The following is a 23,039-nucleotide window of genomic DNA, read 5'->3' as shown; positions in this document are numbered from 1 at the left end:
TTTCTGATCCTCCTCCACCTTCTGCCTTGATTAGAGAGTTCTTTTCGAACATCTCTATCCGCATCTATGATTCCAACACTTTGGTAAAGAGTTGGATACGAGGCGTAGAGTACACCATTACTCCCCGGGTAATGGCTGATGCTCTAGGGGTACCTTTGGTCCAGAATCCTGTCTATCCTTATGATGAGTGTCCCGAGTTGAGTGATGTCTTGTCTTACATCACTGGGACTTCTGTCCAGTGGGGTTCTGATCTTAGGATCACTTCTGCTGAGCTCTCCGGGTTGCACTATCTGTTCTTTAGGATAGCCTGTCATTCTATCTTGCCCATCTCTCATGTTCACACCATTCCACTTGAGAGGTGTGTATTTTTGTACGCCTTGGTTATTGATGCTTCTATTAGTTTTCCTCAGTGGCTTCCCTTCCTCTGAGCCCGTTCATGTGATAGCTCTCATAGGTGCATCTTTTCTTAGACAGAAGGTCGCTCATCTTCGAGCTGGTTCTAAACACCCTAGGTCTGAGCCTCTGGTAGCGCACCTCCTCCTTCTTCTTCTACAGGTCTTGCTGGTGAGGATGTTCCTGATCCAGTTGGTGATGATGCTGCTGCTGCTGATGTTCCTTCACCTCCTTCGACCGACTTTGATGTTCGTCGCACCCTGGAGACTGTCATGACCGTTCAGGCGGCTCATGGTCAGATTTTGGTGGACTTGCTAGATGAGATTCATGCTCTGCGAGCTGACTTTGCACATCTTCATTCACCCTCACCACCTCCTTTTGATGGCGACTTGTGATTGCCCTTTGGCATTCCATCACAAAAAGGGGGAGTTAAAAGTTTTTGACTTATAGAGGAGTTTTTGCAGCTAGGGGGAGTTTTTTTGTTTTTGTTTTTGAGGAGCTTGTGGAGTTTTTAGATTGTATCTAGGTGCTTCTCTTTGTATATCATTTTTAGGGATATTCATGTTAGGGGGAGTAACATTGATTGATATACATGTTATATTCATTGATTCTTGTTGCATTGTGATTCACTGCTTATTGATTTATATTTATGAGTTGTTCATTCATATATGTTTTTATTTTGTGTTGTGTGAATCTTACAAGAATGTTATACCTGTTGTTTTACTCTTTTCTGTCACACATGCGTTTATGCGTTTATTGAGTATTTCAGGAATATACAGGTTGATTCAACAAAACTGCTGTCTACACTTTCAACCGATGGATAGTAGTTAGGCTTGAATTTGAGTTTATGAGCATTATTTTTGTAAAGGGCTTTTTACTTGTAAAACTTTGAGCTTTTAATTTGGGTTTTGTCACGGATTGCCAAAGGGGGAGTTTGTTAGGTTCTAAAGATTTAGGAATTTATATATTTAGAACTCTAATGTGTAATATTGGCAAATCATGATCAAAACAATATGTTTAGTCTTGTTAAAGTGTGCTCAAAGTTGTTTAATTATTGTAAAGTTGGAATCGAGAGACTGTAGATGCATTGGGGCATTTTGGTCTGGCTCGATCGATGAAAGAATAGATTCGATCGATCGAAAATCGATCAGATTGCGTTTTTCTGCAGTTTTCCAACTCAGCCCTAACTCATTAAACGTTTAGGGTTTTATGTTTTTGCCCTAGGTATATAAAGCAAAACCCTAGCCACGTTTTTAGAGTTGCTCCAGTTGTATTGTTGCTCATACATTGTTGTTTTGTGTAAATCTCTTGTGAGATCTAGAGGAGCTTTCCTTTACACAAAGCTTAGGGTTTTCAAGATTGAGATTACTTCAACATCTTGTTGATCAACTTGGTTGCTACTATTGAAGCTTAAAGAATATCAAGCGTGGGTGCTTGTAGCTGATTGAAGAATTCAAGAAAGAAGGAGTCCGTGGATTCGGAGCTTGCACGGGGTCGTGTCAGTAAGTTCTACTGGTAGGTAGCATTAAGAAGTCGAGCGGGGAGCTTGTAAGTCCTTTTGTGTGAACTTTGATTCTTTCATAGTGAATTCAGTTTTGCCTTGAGGATCGGTGGGTAAAATCCTCCCCAGGTTTTTTACCAGTTTGGTTTTCCTAGGTGATCATATCTTGTGTTATTTATTATTCCGCTGCTATATATTCTTGATATGATTGTTTGATTGTTTTAACCTAGAATTGCTTAATTTGACTAAGTAACAACTTGGCTAATTAACTAGGCTACTCAATCTGGTTGTGTGTTAAGGGGTCTAAATTTTTCATCACTTTTGTATGAACTTCAATTCTTTCATATAGTGGATTCAGGTTTACCTTGAGGATAGTTAGGTTAAATCCTCTCCAGGTTTTTACCGTGTGATTTCTTGGGTCATCATATCTTGTGTTATTTATTTTTTTCGCTGCTTTATATCTTGATATGATTGTTTATTTGTGATAACCTAGATTTGGATAATTTGACTAAGTTAATCACTTAGCTAATTAACTAGGTTAATCTGGTTGGGTTAAGGGGTCTAAAACCATTCAGGGTAAGACACTGTAATTGCTAAGGGATATAAGAACTTCGAAATGAGAACCTCTGCAAGTGTAAGAACTTTGAAATGATAACCTCCGCAATCAGTTTATTGAATAGAGTGAATTGGTTTCTTAATAAAAAAAAATTTGACTTTTGTTTTATAGCAATTCACAAGGAGTTAAGCGTGAAATAAAAGTTCCATAAAATTAATTGTCTTTTTAAAAAATTTTAATAAATTATAATATACATCTATATCTATATATATCTAAAAGTTGAAGCGTAGTATTTATTGTTGCTACGCTTCAATTAAGGCACATCAGCCCCATATCATCTTTTATTTTTTATTTTTAGATTTACCAATTGACATTTATTGAGCATCTCCTTAAATTCAAATATTACTTTATTTCCAATTCCATCATGTGTCTCTCCGTTAACTCAAACTTTTCAAATGCCGCTATTATATGGAATTCTAATAGTCACCAATACATTACAACCTCCTCACCTCCTCTATTTGTTGTAACTTCTTCCATTTATTAGGTATGATGTGACAAATAATGCCATGTGGAAAACAATTATGGATACATGTCAATCTTTTAAGCTACCAATATTTTTCTTTGCCATTTTCATTCAACATTTATTCATACTTCCTATTGCATTGCCATGATAGACTCTATTTATTAGGGGTGTGCATGGGTCGGGTTAAGAGGACTTTTTGACCCAACCCAACCCATCATATAAGTCCAACTCAACCCAGCCCAACCCACATGGGTTGGGTTGAACCCATAGGTTGGACAATTTTTTTATTAATATTATTATTAAATTAAGAAAAAAATATAAATATAAATATATTAAAAAAACCCAAAGATTAGTATCAATGTAACTCCTTAAAGGTAAACAACACTAATGACTAAACAACAATAATAATTTACTAGGATTTGTGTGAACTAATTGGCTTTAAAATATGATAGAAAGAGCTGGTTATTTAAAGAGAAATATTAATTATATAATATATTTTAAATATATATTAAATATATGGGTGGGTCGGGTCAAGTTTGGCGGGTTTGAAATTTTATGACCCGAACCCAACCTGACCCGCCATCAAAAATTTTTTTGTAACCCAACCCAACTCATGAAGCCCTAAAAACCGACTCAACCTGGCGGGTTAGGTTGGGTCGGGTCGGTTTTGGCGGGTTGGCTGCACACCCCTACTATTTATATTATGGTCTGATGTTATACAACCTTTCATATATTGATATATGATTGTTACCAAGAAAATTAATAAATGTTCTACATCCTTTCCTCAACTTCAACTCTATATATTTCTTATATTTGGATTGTCTCTTTCAATCTCTCTAATACATTTTTCTCCCAAAAAAAAAAAAAAAAAAAAGGAGAAAATGCCATTTTAATCCCTACATTTTAGAGTTACAGTCAATTTGGTCCCTACATTTTGGTAGCATTTTTAGTTTTGTTTTTTGTTTTTAACTTTTCTTTTTTATTCTTTAGGTTTTTCCCTGAGGTTGATAGCCATTGAGTTGGTTTTTTCTACTTGTACTACCTTCAGGTGCTAAATCTTTGTATTATTTTCTTCTTTATTTTTAAATATACTTCTATCATTTTATTGTAAAAAAAAAAAGAAAAGAAAAAAGAGTTTAGGCACTGATGGGGCCACATTAGCCACTAAAATTTAGACACATCAGCGTTTTATTTAATATTTTAATATTAAGCATGCCAACTATGCAAACTATTTGCAATGTAAGCATTTTTTGTTAGTGAGTTAACGATAGGGACCAAATTAAATGCATGTTGAAAATAACAGGCACCAAATTTACTATTACCAAAATGTAAGGACCAAATTGACTATAACTTCAAAATGTAGGGATTAAAATGGTGTTTTCATCAAAAAAAAAAAAAAAAAAACTCTCTAATACATGAAGTTTAGGGGTTGTAGCAGGGAAATCGACCTCACCACGGCAACAGTACCTCTCTCTCTCTCTCTCTAACCTTATTCTTCATGTATTTGCATGTTCTCAATTCACATATTTCCTTCTTTGTATTTAGAATTTGTGGTTGAATGGTTATATTGTGACCAAAGATTTATTTTTCCTAAAAGCTTGAAATGGTTGATATTATTTTAAGGTTAGTGTTAAAGTTTTGAATCTCGGTGCTTGGATGGGTTTACTTTAGATTAATGTTTGTATAACTTTGAGCATGAAATTGTTTTATAGGAATCAATTTGTTTGTACAATTTTGCTTGTATCTTTAGTATAAAACTTATATTTGCATGAGAAGCAACGTTCTATAAATTCCTCTACTTCCGATGCACATAAAACACACACAAACATCCTTTTTTTTAGTCATATATCAATTTGACCATGCATTAATATTTTTATAATGATTTGCATATTATTAACTCAATTTCCTATTTTTAAATTTCATTAGATCTTATTATCGATAACTTTCCCGTGCATCGCATGGGTTGATGACTAGTTGTGTTAAAGTCTGAAAGACTATATATTAAACTGTATAATAAAGTAGAAGGGACTGTCTTATATAAGTAAGGTGTGAGTACAACTTACCTAGAATTATATGCTAAGCCCATTGAGCTTATATTCTATCAATATTCTAACAGTCCCCTAGACTCATCTTAGGTGATGTGATGTGAACTTGAGTTTAGAAGTTAAAACATGAAAGTGTTCTAGTGGAAAAGGCTTAGTAAATATGTCAACAAGCTGATCTTGGGAAGCTCTGATACCATTTTAGAGTTTGCAAGATTGTGTATTAAACGGTGTGTAATTAAGTAAAATGGTCTGCCTTACATAGGTAGACAAGACCTGATATACAAGTGACGTATAATTATGGACCTATGCCCATTGGGTACTTATACTCTCACAATATTCTAACAATATATAAGACTCTCATTTGGTAAGAAAACCTTATAAAATAAGTAAATATAACCCTAAATTACAGTTCCAAAAATTACCTTAAAAAAAAAAAAAAAAACTTCTAACTATGACAATATCTCATCCTTCATCAGCTAAGAATTGGAATTCAAAAGCAAGTTTTCTTCTTGTACCTTTCAAATACAGTAAACTTTTGTCTCCTCTCGGTGCAGGATTACTACAAAACGAACACTTGATGATTGTCCATTTCTTATCCATTTGAAATTCATGATGTCAAATGGTCAAAGTTTGAGACTGAAAAACTACCATAAATATTAAAGATAACATACATTCATGCAGTGAACTGAAACCAGAAAATGGCTTTCCTATCATTACTGTCACAGCAATGGTGGCAAGAGCTTCATGGAGTGACAAAGTTGGCTCTTTTTCTTTATACTCTTCTCTTACCTTTCTTACTTCTAAGACTCCGAAAATTAGGTGACAAAGGCAAACTTAACTTGCCTCCATCACCTCCAAAGTTGCCAATAATAGGCAACCTCCACCAGCTTGGTACACTGCCTCACCGCTCTCTTCGAATGCTATCAAGTAAGTATGGCCCTCTAATACTCTTGTACTTGGGCCATGTTCCAACTCTTTTGGTTTCTTCTGCAGAGATGGCTAGAGAAATGACGAAAACCCATGATATTGCTTTCTCAAATAGACCAAAAACCACAGCTGCCAATATCTTTTTTTATGGATGTATAGATGTGGGATTTGCACCCTATGGTGATTACTAGAGACATACAAAAAAAATTGCTATTCTTCAGCTTCTAAGCCTGAAAAAAGTGCAATCGTTTCAGTTTGTAAGGGAAGAAGAAGTAACACTACTTGTCAACCAGATACATACATGTCTCAATAAAGGTCCAGTTAATCTGAGTGACATGTTGCTTGCTATTTCCAACAATATTACTTCAAGATGTGTTCTTGGAAGTAAGTTTGGGGAAAAAGATGGTAAGAGTACATTTGGAGAGTTATCAAAAAAGATGATGATGCAGTTTACGGCTTTTAGTTTTGGAGATTTTTTTCCTTCTTTGGGATGGATGGATAATTTAACAGGCTTGGTTGCAAGTTTGAAAGCATCTTTAAGAGCGATGGATGCATTATTTGATCAACTGATTGAAGAGTATAAGATGCTGAACGTGGATGAAGATAAGAAAGACTATGCATATTCTCCTCAGACTTCAAAAGGAGGGTATGCTTGAAATTGAGCTTACCAAGGAGAATCTCAAAGCAGTCATACTGGTATATATCTCTCTCTCTTATTGCACACAAGAGTACCCTATCACACTTAGCCTTCTAAAGCTATAATATTTGAATAAGTTTAGGGATACTACTAGTTCCACAACTATTTTAACATGGCAGTTTGTGAGTGGTAAAAAATTAAAGTGATGTTAATATTAGCTTTCATGTAAAAGTAACTGTTCACTACTTACAACTTATCATCTCAATAAATTATTAAAAGAAAATTGTGACCATAACAAAGTTGATAATTTTTTTATAATCTGCAGGACATGTTTGTGGCAGGAACTGATACTACTGCAACAACACTAGAATGGGCAATGGCAGAACTCATTAAAAATCCGAGTATGATGAAGAAAGCCCAGGAAGAGGTAAGAAGAGTAGCAGGGAAGAAATCAAAACTGGATGAGACTGATATCACCCATTTGTAGTACTTGAAATGTATCATTAAAGAAACTTTGAGACTACATGTACCGGTTCCACTTTTAGTTCCTCGTGAAACTTCAACCAATGTAAAATTGGGGTGTTATGACATTCCTTCGAAAGTGACAGTTTACGTAAATGCATGGGCAATACAAAGGGACCCAAAACTATGGGACCAGCCAGAAGAGTTTCTACCAGAGAGGTTCAACAAAAACCCAGTTGATTTCAAAGGTCATGACTTCCATTTCATCCCATTTGATAGGTCACAATCTGAATGACCCCTTGTGATTAACCCTAATTAATTAATTTAGCCCAGTAATTAATTAATCAATTAATCATGCAATTTTATGGAAGCACAAACAAATCACCAATCAACTAAAAATGCAGCGGAAAATAAATAACAAGGTAATTTGTTTACGAATGGGGAAAACCCTAATGGCAAAAACCTCACCGGGTGATTTTCAGGTCACCACTCCCGAAACTTCACTATTATCAAATCAAGTGGTTACAAGTAAAGGAATCCCAAGTACCTTATCAACCTACAGTTGAACCCTTACCCCAATACCCAATTGGACTTGATCTGTAATGACAGTCTCCACATTTGATGCACGGCTCCCAAGTACGTGACTAATCAATGCGCGGATCCAAGTACGCTACTTCAGAACACCAACTGAGGAAGAATGGTTGGCTGCAAAGTTCTTCAGATCATCCTTTCTGATGAATAGCAGGAAGATGCTTGGTTACAAAACCCTATGGTGTAAATACACAACAACTTCTTGATGGAAGATGAACTAAGTCAAGAACTTCGTCTGTTGATCACAATTTGCTTAAACAGAGATTGCTCAATGATAATGCAACTTGTGCCACCCAAAACGGCTCTTAAAATAATCCTTTTATATGTTTAGGGTTAGAAGAAAAGAAGGCCCAAAAACATATTCACGGATCCTAAGAAAATCAGATTGAAAATCTGACTTTTTAAATCTCGACAGATAGCAGGTGTCGAGGTAGCTGTCGAGAGGTGTCGAGCTTTATAAATTTTGCACTTCAACTTGCTTTCTCTTGGACAGACTTGATGACTTCAACACTTGACCTTGAAACATTGTTTCTTGAAGTATTAAAAACACCTAGAACTACCCAATTACAAGCAAAGTGCGTTTTGTCAAAGGATTAGCCAATTTACATAACTAAGTGACATATGTTCTTAAACAAGTTAAAATATATATGTCCTAACAATCTCCCCCTTTGGCAATCCGTGACAAAACCACAACAAACAAATGAGCATATGAGAGAAGTCATAAATCACTCAACTCATATTCACTTGTTGAATACAATAAAATCTATCCTAACAAAAAACTTTGCAAGAAGAGAGCTTATGGTAAGTAGACTTTGACAACCTATATTTCTGAAACACTTTAAACAAAACTCATCAAGGCATCTTGTGTGAAACAGAAATAAATAGATTGCATACAAGTATAAAGAACATGTGTATAAAGATAGAAAAGAAACAACACATGAAGAGAGAGGTGAAAGAAACATACATCAACATATATAAGAGATAAGATAAGTACAATGTATGTAAAAATAGTCAAAGGACCTCATATACAAGACCAATGTATCTAAGAGATAAGAAAAAATACATATAGCCTCACTACATCTCTCAAAAATATGATAACACTCCCCCTATCAAAAATGTCCCTATACTAACTCTCCCCCTAAGATGACTACTCTCATAGCCCAAAACTACCCCCCCTTTTTGTCACGAGTGACAAAGGGTAGAGTGTCATGAAGATATCTCATCGGTAGAGCTAGCATCCCCATCATCATCATCATCATCATCCTCATCATCCTCATCATCCTCAGACTCTGACGCTGCTGGAGTAGATGGTGAAGGAGTAGCCTCTGGAGCAAATCTACCCATGATCGCCTGCCGTCGTGCAATACGACCCACACGAACATTCACCTGATACAACTCAGCAGAGAGTGTATCAAGACGAGTGTCCATGCGCTGCAGCTGCGCCATAATATCACCAAGGGAGACATCACTCGAAGAGGAAGGAGCAGATGTAGAAGGAGTGAATCTGGATGGCGTCGAACGGGAAGGAGGAGTGGCACCTGGCTGTCTCGACCTGAACTGTGCCTCACTACGTTTTACGGTAGCGGCGTCTATGGCAGATATGTGTGTGAAGTGGTCGGACACAGGAAAGGGAACAGAAAAGTGGCGTAGAATCCGCGTGATAGCAGAAGGAAAGATGAGCTTATCACAGGACGCCGAATCAAGATAGACCTCTATGATAGATCGGATGAAGTGAGAAGGGAAGTCTATGGTAAGGTGCTCAAGTTATCACCATGTTAATGATTTCAAAGGTCATGACTTTCATTTCATCCCATTTGGTAGTGGGAGAAGGGGTTGCCCAGGAATAGCATTTGGGAGTGCAGCAGCTGAATATGTGATTGCTAATCTTTTATACCATTTCAATTGGAAGTTGCCTGGTGATGAAGTTATGAAGGACCTAGATATGAGCGAGGAATATGGAATGACTGTTTATAGGAGGTTTCCTCTTCTCCTAGTACCAGCTTTGTACTCCAAATTAAGAACTAAGAAGTCAAAGTTGTCGTTTTGTTATTTCTCTTTTTCTTGTTTTATTTTAGTAGACATCAATGTTGTTAATGCTTGAATAATTCAGAACAAAATAAAACTTCACGGTGTACAAGGTTATTAGAAACATATGAAGGATGGGAATGATTTGAGTTCTTTATACTTACTTGATATTATTGGTGAGAATGTCATGGTGTGTGGCAAAAAAATTAAATGTGGTTGCAAAAGAATTGATGTAATATTCCGTAAACAGACCAAATGCAATTGGAGCTTTTTCAAGTTGTTTCTATAGATTAGATTGACCTTGTACACACTTAATGTTTGATATCCAAATTGTCTAGTAGAATCAAAATAGTGTTTTTAAAATACGATTTTGATATACCATGAAAAATATTAATGTTTTGCCTTAGAGATATCCAAATCTTAAGTTTGATATCCAAACTGATATGTAGAACTAAAATCATGTATATTTCTACATAATATGAACAAGATTATATTTTTGCTATAAAGGTGAATGTTTGATATTCAAACTCTCTAAATCAAATTTGAGTATAAATTTATTTACTGGAAGGAAATTAATGAGTTCTTTCAATATTTTTGTGTGAGAGATTAAATGAGTTCCACAATTTAAAATTGAAGAAAAACAAATAGACATTGCCTCTTCCAATGAAAATATTTTTCTTTAATAAATTTTTCTTTGATTAAAAAAATATTATTTTTTATTTATTGGTGAATATTTGAGACTTAATTAATACGTTCATTAGTACACAGATTTATCTATTAGTAAAAATTTGGAGGTCTTTTTTCATTGGGGACCTTTGGTAGTTGCCTATTTGCCTCATCCATTGAGACACACTGTCCATTAGTCCGCCATGTCATGGTAGATGAGTTGAATTCTCCTAATAATTTTTGTGCGTACCTAAGATATGGATAGTTGGCTTAACCTCTACTTGGCCAACCCCCGTTCCTCATTCTCTTTTCCTATTTATAGGCTAAGATAAGTGAAGGTGTTATGATTACCCCCTTTACTAGTGTGAATGGGGGTCCAATTCTATCATCCCAAAGTGGATGTTCTGTCGGGAACGGTGGTAATGTCATTGGAACTAATTCCCACCTTCGGAAGCCCACTCGGCAGCGACATTCTCGTAGGCACTACTGGGCAGCCGAGTATAGGGTGTCTCCGAGCAATGACGCTTCCAACCAGGTTAGAGACGATCGGAAGGGGTTTGCTTGGGCTACTCAAGCTAGTGCGGTCTTATTTTACAAAGTCACATAATGTGCTGTGAGGCTTGGGGCCCAGCCTTTCTAGGGCACCTGGGGCCCATCCCAGTACAATTTTACAGGATATGCATGGAGTTATCCTATTATCTTTGGAGTGTCGGTTGCATCTTGGATGGATGTGGAACTATGCAGGGTGTATTTGCAAATCTTTAGTAGTACCGTTAATATGGTTGTGATGGATTTAAACTGGATTTATGCTTACATTTGAAGTATGATATAGGGTGAGGCATTGTTTCAAACTCATGAGAATTTGGAGCACCTAGCCAAGATGAAGTGGGTGCTTGGCCCATGGCCCTAGCACATGTTGAAAGAGAGTAAGTGATAGTGTGATGATACCAATTCTTAAGTTTAAGCTTTTGAGAGAATTGATAATTTATCATTGAACGGTTTTAGACCCCTTAGAACAACCAGATTGGTTAGCTTAGATTAATTAACCAAGTTGTTACTTAGTCAAATTATGCAATTCTAGGTTAAAGCAATCAAATAATCATATCAAAATAATAAAGCAGTGGAATAATAAAAGACACAATGATATGATCACCCAGGAAACCACACGGTAAAAACCTGGGGAGGATTTGACCTAGCTATCCTCAAGGTAAACTTGAATCCACTATGCGAAAGAATCGAAGTTCATAAAGAAGGACTACAAGCTCCCCACTTGACTTCCTAATGCTACCCACCAGTAGAACTTATTGACACGACCACGTGCAAGCTCCGAATCCACGGACTCCTTCTTTCTTGGATTCTTCAATCAGCTACAAGCACTCACGCTTGATATTCTTTAAACTTCAATGGTAGCAACCAAGTTGATCATCAAGATATTGTATTATCTCTAACTTGAAAACCCTAAGCTTTGTGTAAAGGAAAGCTCCTCTAGATCTCACAAGAGATTTACACATAATAGCAATGTATGAGCAACAATACAACTAGAGCAACTCTAAAAACGTGGCTAGGGTTTTACCTTATATACCTAGGGTAAAAACATAAAACCCTAAACGTTTAATGAGTTAGGGCTGAGTTGGAAATTCTGCAGAAAAATCAACCTGTGCGATTTTCGATCGATCGAGTCTATTCTTCGATCGATCGAGCCAGGCCGAAAGTCCCAAGTACTTCTGCAGCCACTCGATTCCAACTTTACAATAATAAACCAACTTTGAGCAAGCCTAAACAAGACTAAATACATTGTTTTGATCATGGTTTGCCAACATTACAAATTAGAGTTCTAAATACATAAAATCCTAAAACCTTAGAATCTAACAAACTCCCCCTTCGGCAATCCGTGACAAAACCCTAATTAAAAGCTCAAAGTTTTACAAGTAAAAAGCCCTTTACAAAGAAATGCTCATAAACTTCAAATTCAACCCTAACTACTATCCATCGGTTGCAAGTGTAGACAGCAGCTTAGTTGAATCAACCTGTATATTCCTGAAATACTCAACAAACGCATAAACACATGTGTGACAGAAAAGAGTAAAATAACAGGTGTAACATTCTTGTAAGATTCACACAATACAAAATAAAGACATATATGAATGAACAACTCATAAATAAAAATCAATAAGCAGTGAATCACAAATCAACAAGAATCAATAAAAAAAACATGTATATCAATCAATGTTACTCCCCCTAACATGAATATCTCCAAAAATGATATACAAAGTGAAGCACCTAGATACAATCTAAAAACTCCACAAGCTCTCAAAAAGTAACAAAAAAAATCTCCCCCTAACAACAAAACTCCTCTACAAGACAAAACTCCACTCCTCCTTTTTGTGACGGAATGCCAAAGAGCAATCATGAGTCGCCATCAAAAGGAGGTGGTGAGGGTGAATGAAGACGCGCTAAATCGGCTCGGAGAGCACGAATCTCATCTAGTAAGTCCACCAAAATGTGACCATGAGCCGCCTGAACGGTTATGACAGTCTCCAGAGTACGACGAACATCAAAGTCGGTCGAAGGAGGTGGAGGAACATCAGCAGCAGCAGCATGATCACCAACTGGATCAGGAACATCCTCACCAGCAAGACCTGCAGAAGAAGAAGGAGGAGGTGCGCGACTAGACGGCTCAGACCTAGGGTGTTTAGAACCAGCTCGAAGATGAGCGGCCCTCTGTTTAAGAAAAGACGCACCTATGGGAGCTATCACATGAACGGGCTCAGAGGAAGGGAAGTCACTAAGGTCAAGATAGAGCAAAATCCTATGAATAAAAATAGGATGAACAAGAGCATGAGAAGTAGATGAACTCCTATAAACATCGTTCAAAGAACGAAGAAAGAGATGGGGAAAACTAATAGAAGCATCAGTAACCAGAGCGTACAAAAATACGCACCTCTCAAGAGGAATGGTGTGAACATGAGAAATAGGCCAGATGGAATGACACGCTATCCTAAAGAACAGATAGTGCAACCCGGAGAGCTCAGCAGAAGTGATCCTAGGATCAGAACCCCACTGGACAGAAGTCCCAGTGATGTAAGACAAAACGTCGCTCAGCTCGGGAGACTCGTCATATGGATAGATAGGATTCCTAACTAATGATACCCCTAGAGCATCAGCCACTACCTGAGGAGTAATGGTGTACTCTACGCCTCGTATCCAACTCTTTACTAAAGTGTTGGAATCATAGATGCGGATAGAGTTGTTCGAAAAGAACTCTCTAATCATGGCAGAAGGTGGAGGAGGATCAGAAATGTCCAACAAGGGTAACCAGCCCGACGCTTAAAGTTTGCCCTAATGGCAGGATCAAGTTCATCTAACAGAACAGAACGCTCAGCCCAAATCTTTCTCTTAAGGTAAAGTTTCTCAAAAAGCTCTTGGTTGTTCTCACTCGGAAACCTCTCATAGTCAAAGGAAGTAGGGGATGGAGAAGAAGAGAGAATAGTCCTACGGGCTCTAGTCTTCCTAGGCATGATGCTAAGGAAAGGACAGAGACACAAAGAATAAACCAAAAGAACACAAGAAAACAAAACCAAGGACAAACTGCAAGTTAGCATAAAAAATAATAGAATGAAAAATCTATATGATGCATGAACAGATAAAATGCCATGATGCATGTACTAATGCAGTAAGCAATTAAGTTCAATTGAGATTAGATTGACAAAATTGGCTTGAGCAGGGAATTTCTTATCAAAAACCCCAAAAATTGAAAACCATTTGTTGAAATTTTTTAAAAAATTGATGAATTGAGCATTACAAAACTTAGCACAAGGATTATAATGCTTAATTTCACCAATACAACAAGCCAATTTCATCAAATTTTACCCAATTTAACAAAAGCCCCAAATCGGATCAAGAACAAACCCTAGAATTTTCAATTTTTCACCAAACTCAAAATTGATCAAATTAACAAGCAAGAATCATGTTTATGATGTGTCCCCACAAAAACCCAATGATCAATTGCACAAAATAGAGCTTGAATCAATCAAAAAATCCCAATATGCAAAGTCCGAAAATCTCCCTTAAATGCATGGATTTATGCATGAAAACATGAAAATAAAATCAAAAGGAAGGGCAAAAGAGTCTTACCGGCTTGAGGAAAGAGAAACTTTGCAAAAACTTCGGAGGAAAACAACAAAAAACTGAAATATTTGGCTTGCCTCGTCGGAGAGAGAAAGAAAAAGTTTGAATAATGTTTGAAAAAGTCAGATCTGATCTTTTAAAAAAGCTTCTCCACAATTTTCGATCGATCGAAAATTACATTCGATCAATCGAATGAACCAGTCATTTTGAAACAAACTAAAAAACTTTTTCGATTGATCGAAAAACAGACTGGATCGATCGAAATGGGCAGAGGCTCACTAAATTTTGAGAAAAAATCCAGTTTTGAAAAACACAAACCTAAATTTGAAAAACAACTCCTCAAAGCATTAAACAATGAACGCAAAATGCATGAGTATGACATGGAATGCTTTTTCAAAAACCCAAATTTTTTAAACCCAAATTTTGTCAAAAACAAGTTTCAATCATTCTCCCATTGAATTTTCTCAAGCAACAAATATGTTATGAACAAATCTCAAGATATTTTCAAACTTGGTTGGTCATACCAAAAACACACACACTAGCATGTACAGTGTTTAACAAAAAGTAACTTGTGTAGTGTGTGATACTAGCAAAAACTTAAGATACATGTGAGGTGATATGTGAATAGCAATCAAACACAAAGTCTACACAATTCATCACATAGAATTTAAAAGAGACTATCACCTAAAGAGTTACATCCTAAAACTCCCACATTTCCTAGAACAAAAGTTTGCAATCATGTAAGTTTCTTGCATTTTTGGCTCTTATTTGTATGAATTGGCATTCAGCCTAATAGTACACACTGGTTTGAATTAAGTGAATTGGCATCAAGCCTAATAGTATACACCAGTTTTAATTTAATTTGAAGCTACACCTTATGTTCTTTTTGTGCATGTGCTACACTTTCTCGAGCACACAATCTTATGATATGCACTAAGGTGTTCATGATTGGCTAGTGAACAGTAGTGAGATGGTTATTTATGCCTTTCTCAAAAGAATCAAGTCCGACAGTCAAATAACATATGACTTCATGATTAAGACAAAGTGATTAAGAACCATACACATTTTTCCCACACAACATGCACTACAAAGTTTCAACTAGTCAAGTGCAATGAATAAGTTCATCAAAGTTAAACAAGGTACACAAGACATGACATGTGTAAAAAGATAGACCAACCTTGTTTTTCAAAAATCAAGAAAAATAGTGTCAAACATAATTTTTGCTTTCTCCTTTTTTTTTTTTTTTTTTTTTTAAGAGAAAACAAATAAATCCTAGAATGAAATGCATGAATGTAATGCAATGCAAATCCTAGAACAAAGAAAACAAAAAAAACAAAGAACAATGGTCACAAAAGAATAGAGCAATGAAGCACAAGGACCATGTCAGAAAGACTCAATTATTTCGAGTCTTTTGCATCCAAAACTTTTTAGATGCACCATGAGCATTGGAGTTCTTATTCACATTTGAGTGATTCCCAACTCCATGATTGGAATAAAGGTTTAACACCTTTACCAATTCACCAATTAATGCCATAGGATCTTGTGCTTGAGGCACAGGCACTTTTGGTTTATTTGCTCTCTTATCAGCTTGAAGCTTGTAACAGTTAGGACGAATATGTCCAGACTTACCACAATAATGACAAACCCAAGCAGGTTTACCATGCATCTTGTCCTTAGATTTGGTAGGCTCCTTAGGTTTAGATTCTCTTAAGTCTACCCTAGTCTTCTTAGGTGGTGAAACTTCTACAGGTTTAACTACCTCACTCACAGGTGGTTTGACAGTATCACTCACAACCTCACTCACAGAAGGTCCAGAAGAAGAAGAAGGAACAAAAGTAGTGGAATGTGGTCCAGTATCAAAGATGCTTTCAACATATCCTAACCCAGTTTTATCAGAAGGATACTTTTGAACATTCAGCATGTGATCAAGTTTAGAACTAGCAGATCTAGCAACAGATAAATCATGTTCCAAAGTTCTAACTTTATCAAGCAAAAGCATATTCTCAGATTTAACATTATTCAAAAGTTCATTTGCATCAAACAGTTTAACAAGCAAATTTCTCTTTTCAAGCTCAAGAGAATCAATTTTCTTTAGGCCAAGATCAACTTTCATAGCATCCTTTGCAGCAATTTTGCAAAGTTTGTTATAGGCCTCTTGAAGATCTGCATCTTCAGAGAGTTCCCCATCAGAAGGGTTCTCTTCAGCAGATATGCCTTCATTGACTATAGCAGTAGCCGTGAAAGCAATGAAGTTTCCATCCTCGTCTCCACCGGACTCATCATCAGAAACCTCATTATCACTAAGGGTTACAGCCATAGCTTTACCCTTAGTCCTTAAGAATGTAGGACATTCAGATTTCACATGACCATACCCTTGACAGCCAAAACACTGAGGACCCAAAGAGTTATTAGAAGATTGACCAGAATTTTCTCTAGGTTTTTCAAAATTGTTAACCTTAGTGGGATCATTCTTCCTAAAATTTCTAGGTTCAGCAGTGTAAGTACCTCTTGCCTTTCTATTTGTATTCCTAAGAAAGTTCTTAAAATTTTTGGCAAGATAGGCAATCTCTGTAGCAGAGAGCTCATCATCAAATCCACCACCATCAACATCATCAACTGACTTAAGAGCCATTGATTTGGATTTGTTCACTTTAGGTAGGTCAGACTCATAGGACTGAAGAGATCCTACAAGCTCATCAACAGGGATGGAGTCCACATCCTTGCTTTCAGTGATGGCAGTCACTTTGGGTCTAAAGTCTTCAGTTAAGGATCTAAGTATCTTCCTAACAATTTTAGGTTGATCATAGACTTCACCTAAATTAAAAGCAGAATTGACAATATCATTTAATTTAGCATAGAATTCATCAAAAGATTCATCATCAGACATTCTAATGCTTTCAAATCTAGAAGTCAATTGTTGCAATTTATTGATCTTAACTGCCTTTGTGCCTTCATGCACAGTTTGGAGGATTTTCCAAGCAATATGAGCAACCTCAACATTAGAGATCCTCTTAAATTCCTCCATGGAAACAGCGTTGAAGATGGCATTCATAGCTTTGCTATTGACGCCAGCTGCTTCTTTTTCAGAAGTTTGCCACTCACTCATAGGAGTAGTGGGCTTCTCCCATCTGTACTCAACGGAATTCCAGACTCTCTCATCAATGGATTTTGGGAATGCTTTCATCCTTACTTTCCAATAAGCATAGTTGTTCCCATCAAAGTAAGGAGGAACAAACAGAGAGTGTCCATACTCCATGACAACAGGGGTCAAGGATCAGCTCAGAGATCAAGAAATCTCCAACAAAAGAGCTACCTGCTCTGATACCACTTGAACGGTTTTAGACCCCTTAGAACAACCAGATTGGTTAGCCTAGATTAATTAACCAAGTTGTTACTTAGTCAAATTATGCAATTCTAGGTTAAAGCAATCAAATAATCATATCAAAATAATAAAGCAGCGGAATAATAAAAGACACAATGATATGATCACCCAGGAAACCATACGATAAAAACCTAGGGAGGATTTGACCTAGCTATCCTCAAGGTAAACCTGAATCCACTATGCGAAAGAATCGAAGTTCATATAGAAGGACTACAAGCTCCCCGCTTGACTTCCTAATGCTACCCACCAGTAGAACTTACTGACATGACCACGTGCAAGCTCCAAATCCACGGACTCCTTCTTTCTTGGATTCTTCAATCAGCTACAAGCACCCACGCTTGATATTCTTTAAGCTTCAATGGTAGCAACCAAGTTGATCATCAAGATATTGATATTATCTCTAACTTGAAAACCCTAAGCTTTGTGTAAAGGATAGCTCATCTAGATCTCACAAGAGATTTACACAAAACAGCAATGTATGAGCAATAATACAACTGGAGCAACTCTAAAAACGTGGCTAGGGTTTTACCTTATATACCTAGGGTAAAAACATAAAACCCTAAACGTTTAATGAGTTAGGGCTGAGTTGGAAATTCTGCAGAAAAATCAACCTGTGCGATTTTCGATCGATCGAGCCAGGCCGAAAGTCCCAAGTACTTCTGCAGCCACTCAATTCCAACTTTACAATAATAAACCAACTTTGAGCAAGTCTAAACAAGACTAAATACATTGTTTTGATCATGGTTTGCCAACATTACAAATTAGAGTTCTAAATACATAAAATCCTAAGACCTTAGAACCTAACAATCATGGTATCAAGAGAGGAGATCCTAGGTTTTTGATCCTTGACTTTACTCTATTTCTCATTTAAAATGTTAAAAATCTCACGTGTTGAGCCTTACTTATTAAGGGAGAGTTTAAGCCCACACATGAGAGAGAGTGTTAGAAAAATAGTTAAATGATTAAATTCATAATTTATTAAAAGAATTAATTTTTGGGAAAATTAGTAATTTAGCAAGGAGATTATCCATCAGAAGCATTGAGATTTTCCTATTTAGGTTTGGGGTAACATAGTGAATGGTCTTTCTGTGTGCCATTGCTGAGAATTTTCTATCTTTACCTAACTAAAGGATGCTGCAGAAGAATCTGAGAGTGGTATATATATACCAGACAAAATTAATCTAATGTTAAGATTTCTCCTTATGAGGCTCTTAAGTGAATGAAGTGATGTTTCATTCTATACTCATATGCTTGCAAAGTATAATTTAATTAGATTTCTCCTCTCTTCCATGTGTGTGTTTGATTTTGTAAGGTTGAAATTTATCAACCATCTCGTTGGCTTTATTCCGTGCCAATTTGCTTGTATTTTAGCACTTAGTAACCCTGTATTTAGATGGGATTAATGTAAGGGTAGTGTGTGATAAGAGGTGAAGAAAAGCTTAAGTATATGCAAGAAAGTAGGGGTTCACAGCTAGGACTCGCGGCTGAGTCACGACTGGCAAGCCGCCAAATGCAGGCATGTGAGAAGCACACAGGGAAGTTGAAGGGTTGCGCCAGCTGTCGCACTACAAGACATAATTCCCAAGCTGGCTTGGCCGTTATGTATCAACTTGAACTCGCCACTTGGACAAGCCGTGAGGTCAAACTGCCAATCAGCCCTGTTTGGCAAAAACTGAATCTTCATATTCCAAACACACACCACTATATATAGACCCTTATACCCACTAATTTGAAAGAGCTTCCAGAGAGAATATTTGCGAGAGAAACCCTAGAGAAAAACAAGATTGCCCCATCCCCAATCTTTACCTTAGAGACTCTACAAATTCCTCTACTCTCTTCTTCTCTATTGTCATACCCTTGAGAGGTTATTGAACAAATCCTTATCTCACCACACCTACATCTGTGAGAAGGTTCATTTGGTACTAAGGGAAGCAGCTTGGAAGGAACCAATATACATTGGTTGATGCTATGGTCTAGTAGTAGAATCTGGGAAGCTAAAGAAGAAATAGGTTTAGCGTAACCTCGTTGGAGCAAGAAGCTTGGAGGGCTTAGGTACTTGGGTAGATTAGGCTTGGAGGGTCTTCTGCTATTCATGTATCCCAACTACATTCTTTAGTGGATTATTTGACCGCTTGGAGGGCAGCGGAGAGGTTTTACGCTGAGTACTTCGATTTCCTCTTTGATAACATATCATGTGTTGTTCGTGTGTTTTCATCTTCCTTCCCTTTATCTTTGCCTTTTATTTACTGCTGTGGATGTGTTTATATTTGGCATAGATTAGTCATCAATTCTGTGTTTGGCTTACGTTCATGTTCCGCATATTAATTGTTTTATTATAAGTTTGAATTGATATTTTATATTTTAGGGTCTAAACGTTGAAGGGTGTTTAGACACATTTTGAACTTTCAATTGGTATCAGAGTGGGTACACTTGTTGTGGTTAAATACCTGAGTGTGATTCTTGACCCTTTTTGAGATGGATAAGTCTTAATCCTTAAATGTTCCACCATTTTTTGATAGTAACAATTATGCCTTCTGGAAAGTTAGAATGAGGGCATTCCTACGCTCTATTGATGACACCGTGTGGGATGCGGTTGAAATAGGTTGAACCAGGCCAGAGGCTGAAAAATCCACCTAGGATAAGGCAGCTCTTGCAGCAGCCAATGCTAACAGTAAAGCTCTAAATGCTATTTTTTGTGGTATGTCTCCTGATGAATTTCACAGGATCTCTCATATGACCGTAGCCAAAGAAGCTTAATGAAATAGTAATTGCTAAACTTAATCTTGGGGAGAAGATTGAAGATACTAAGGTGGTGAGAAAAATATTGAGGTCCTTGCCTAAAAGTTTTAGAGCAAAGGTTACAGCTATAGAAGAAAGCAAAGACTTGGATGAGATCAAAATCCAAGTGTTGATAGGGTCTCTCCAAACTTATGAGCTGGGACTACCTTCTCACAAGACGAGTAAATCGCCTACTCTTAAAACCATTGCTGAAAGAATGGATGATCATTCCGAAGAAGACGGAGTGGAGAAGGAAGTAGCATATCTTGCGAAAAATTTCCGCAAATTTCTGAAGATGAAGAACAATGGGAAACCATTCAACAGAGGGAAATTTTCAGCTTCAAGAGGTGATAGGAAAGAACTTACGAGGAAAGAAGGGAAGGATTTTCAATCTTCTTCAGACATTGTGTATTTTGAATGCAATGGCCATGGGCATCTCAAGAAAGAGTGTCCAAATTTCTTGAGAGGGAAAGGCAAGGCGTATGCCTCAACGCTAAATGATATAGACTCTTCGAGTTCTAATTCTGAAGAGAGTTGTGACAAAGAAGGAAACTACTCCGCATTCATGATCATTGCACATGTGGAGTCATCAGATGATTTGGGTTCACTTGTGAAGGAACTTGGTGAATATTCTGATTTGGAGTCCATTGGGATTGTTGAAGAATCAGAGGCTGAAGAAGAAGAAGATACATCTAGTCTTCAAAAGAATTACACCTTGCTTCTTGAAAAATCGGGTGAGTATACAAAGGTAGCAAAGGCAGCTGTGAAGAAGATGAAGAGAGCCGAGGAAGACTACAAAAGTCTGCTGGTAAGATACAAGGAGGCAAAGTGTGAGATTGAAGCACTAAATAGTGAGCTATCAGAAGCTTACACAAAAGTGAGGTTTCTTGAGCAAGAGGTAGTGCAACCTCATGCCAAGGTAGATAGAGTTTCCTCCAGGAAATTGGATGATGTTATTTCATCTCAGAAACATGCCTTAGACAAGTCCGGTTTAGGATACACTGGAGGAAGTAGCTCGTCAACCAAAGTCACCAAAAAAGTGACGTTTGTGACAGCAAAGGAAACGACTGTGGATAGGTCCAGTCCTAAGAAAATTAAAGCTGAGAAGAAGAAGAATGTGGCAGAACAACGGGTGATAAATAAGTCTCGTAATCAATCAGAATCCAGATATGGAGTTAGAGGGAGATCAGTTCCAAGATCATAACAGGGTTTGAGAACAGAATATGTTTATCACTATTATGGATTGCAAGGACATACCAGACCCAACTTTCAAAAGCTGCGAGCAGACAACAACGCAAGTGCTCCTCAGTCATGAGGAAGAAGAAACGACAATAGGTCTTAGGGTGGTGAGCAACCAAGAAGTCAAAACCGTGATCCAGGAATGATGGACGTAATTAAGATGATCAGTGCCTTCACCAATTGCCTGGAAAGCTTCACAAGAAGGTTTGATAGTCCCAACTCTCGTACCCGATCTGTCAAGGATATCACCCCCAAACGCACGTGATGTGTGGGTGACAAAGGGTACTCATGCATAAGTATTACAACATGTCCATGCATCAATTCTTCCCATGTTTGCGAATTTGCTTGGTTGTGTGCTTCTTGCTAGTATTTAGGTTGTTATTTTGTGTGTGTGTTTGTCTTTTATTCAAATATTTTTACATTTTTTATGCTATGTTTTTTATCAATCTTTTACTGCTTTTGTGTCAAAATTCCAAAAACAAATAAAAAGTAGAAAATCCAAAAAGTTTGATCGACTTTGTTGAGTTTTTATCTCAAAGCATGTTTTGCCTTGTACCTTTGTACTAATGGCTTTGTGCATTTAACGAGCTTAACTTGTCTCTCATGCACTCATATCATTGTGGAATAAATTCTGAAATCTATGTGACTATTGTAAATAGATCTTCAACCCTGTCATGAATGACTAGTGAATGGTTTTGTTGATCTTGAGACATGCATAGACTCATGCCTATATATCTTCCCACTTTTTATTTTTATGCTTAAAAGAGCTCCCTAAATGTAAATCTCCAAATGAAAAGAGATATAGAGTTGCAAAAACCTGTCGCATATACTAGTATTCGACTAGAAAAAAGGAAAAGTGACCAAAATAAAATGTTTGATGCCCAAAAAGCCAAAGGCTAACTCATCAATTGAAATGTCAAAAATTTCAGGCATCAATCTCAAAAGGAGATTTTCTTTGCTCAAAAAGTGCAAATGATATGTTGAATATGGAGTCAAACGAAAAGCTTCAAAGAATTGTTGTCAAATGCTTGTGGGAGGTCATATATGCATGTTTCTATAATTGAGATAGGTCACATTATCTAGTGCTAGTTGTGTATGCCTTGATTGAATTGATCATTGAAGTTTCACATTAGACTAAGAACTATCTCATTTTTGATATCTACACATAACACACAAGTCTATGTTC

The 23,039-nt window shown here is 36.9% G+C and overlaps 1 pseudogene; it reads left to right on the top strand.

The window, feature by feature from the left end:
- Window positions 1-5,658: 5,658 nt before the first annotated feature.
- Window positions 5,659-9,819, top strand: LOC111999659 (cytochrome P450 71A1-like; annotated as a pseudogene).
- The last annotated feature ends 13,220 nt before the right edge of the window (window positions 9,820-23,039 follow it).

Source organism: Quercus suber, unplaced genomic scaffold, assembly GCF_002906115.3.
Source record: "Quercus suber isolate HL8 unplaced genomic scaffold, Cork oak 2.0 scaffold_198, whole genome shotgun sequence".
Taxonomy (NCBI): domain Eukaryota; kingdom Viridiplantae; phylum Streptophyta; class Magnoliopsida; order Fagales; family Fagaceae; genus Quercus; species Quercus suber.
Note: the sequence above shows the minus strand (reverse complement) of the source record. Positions and strands in the feature narration are given on the sequence as shown.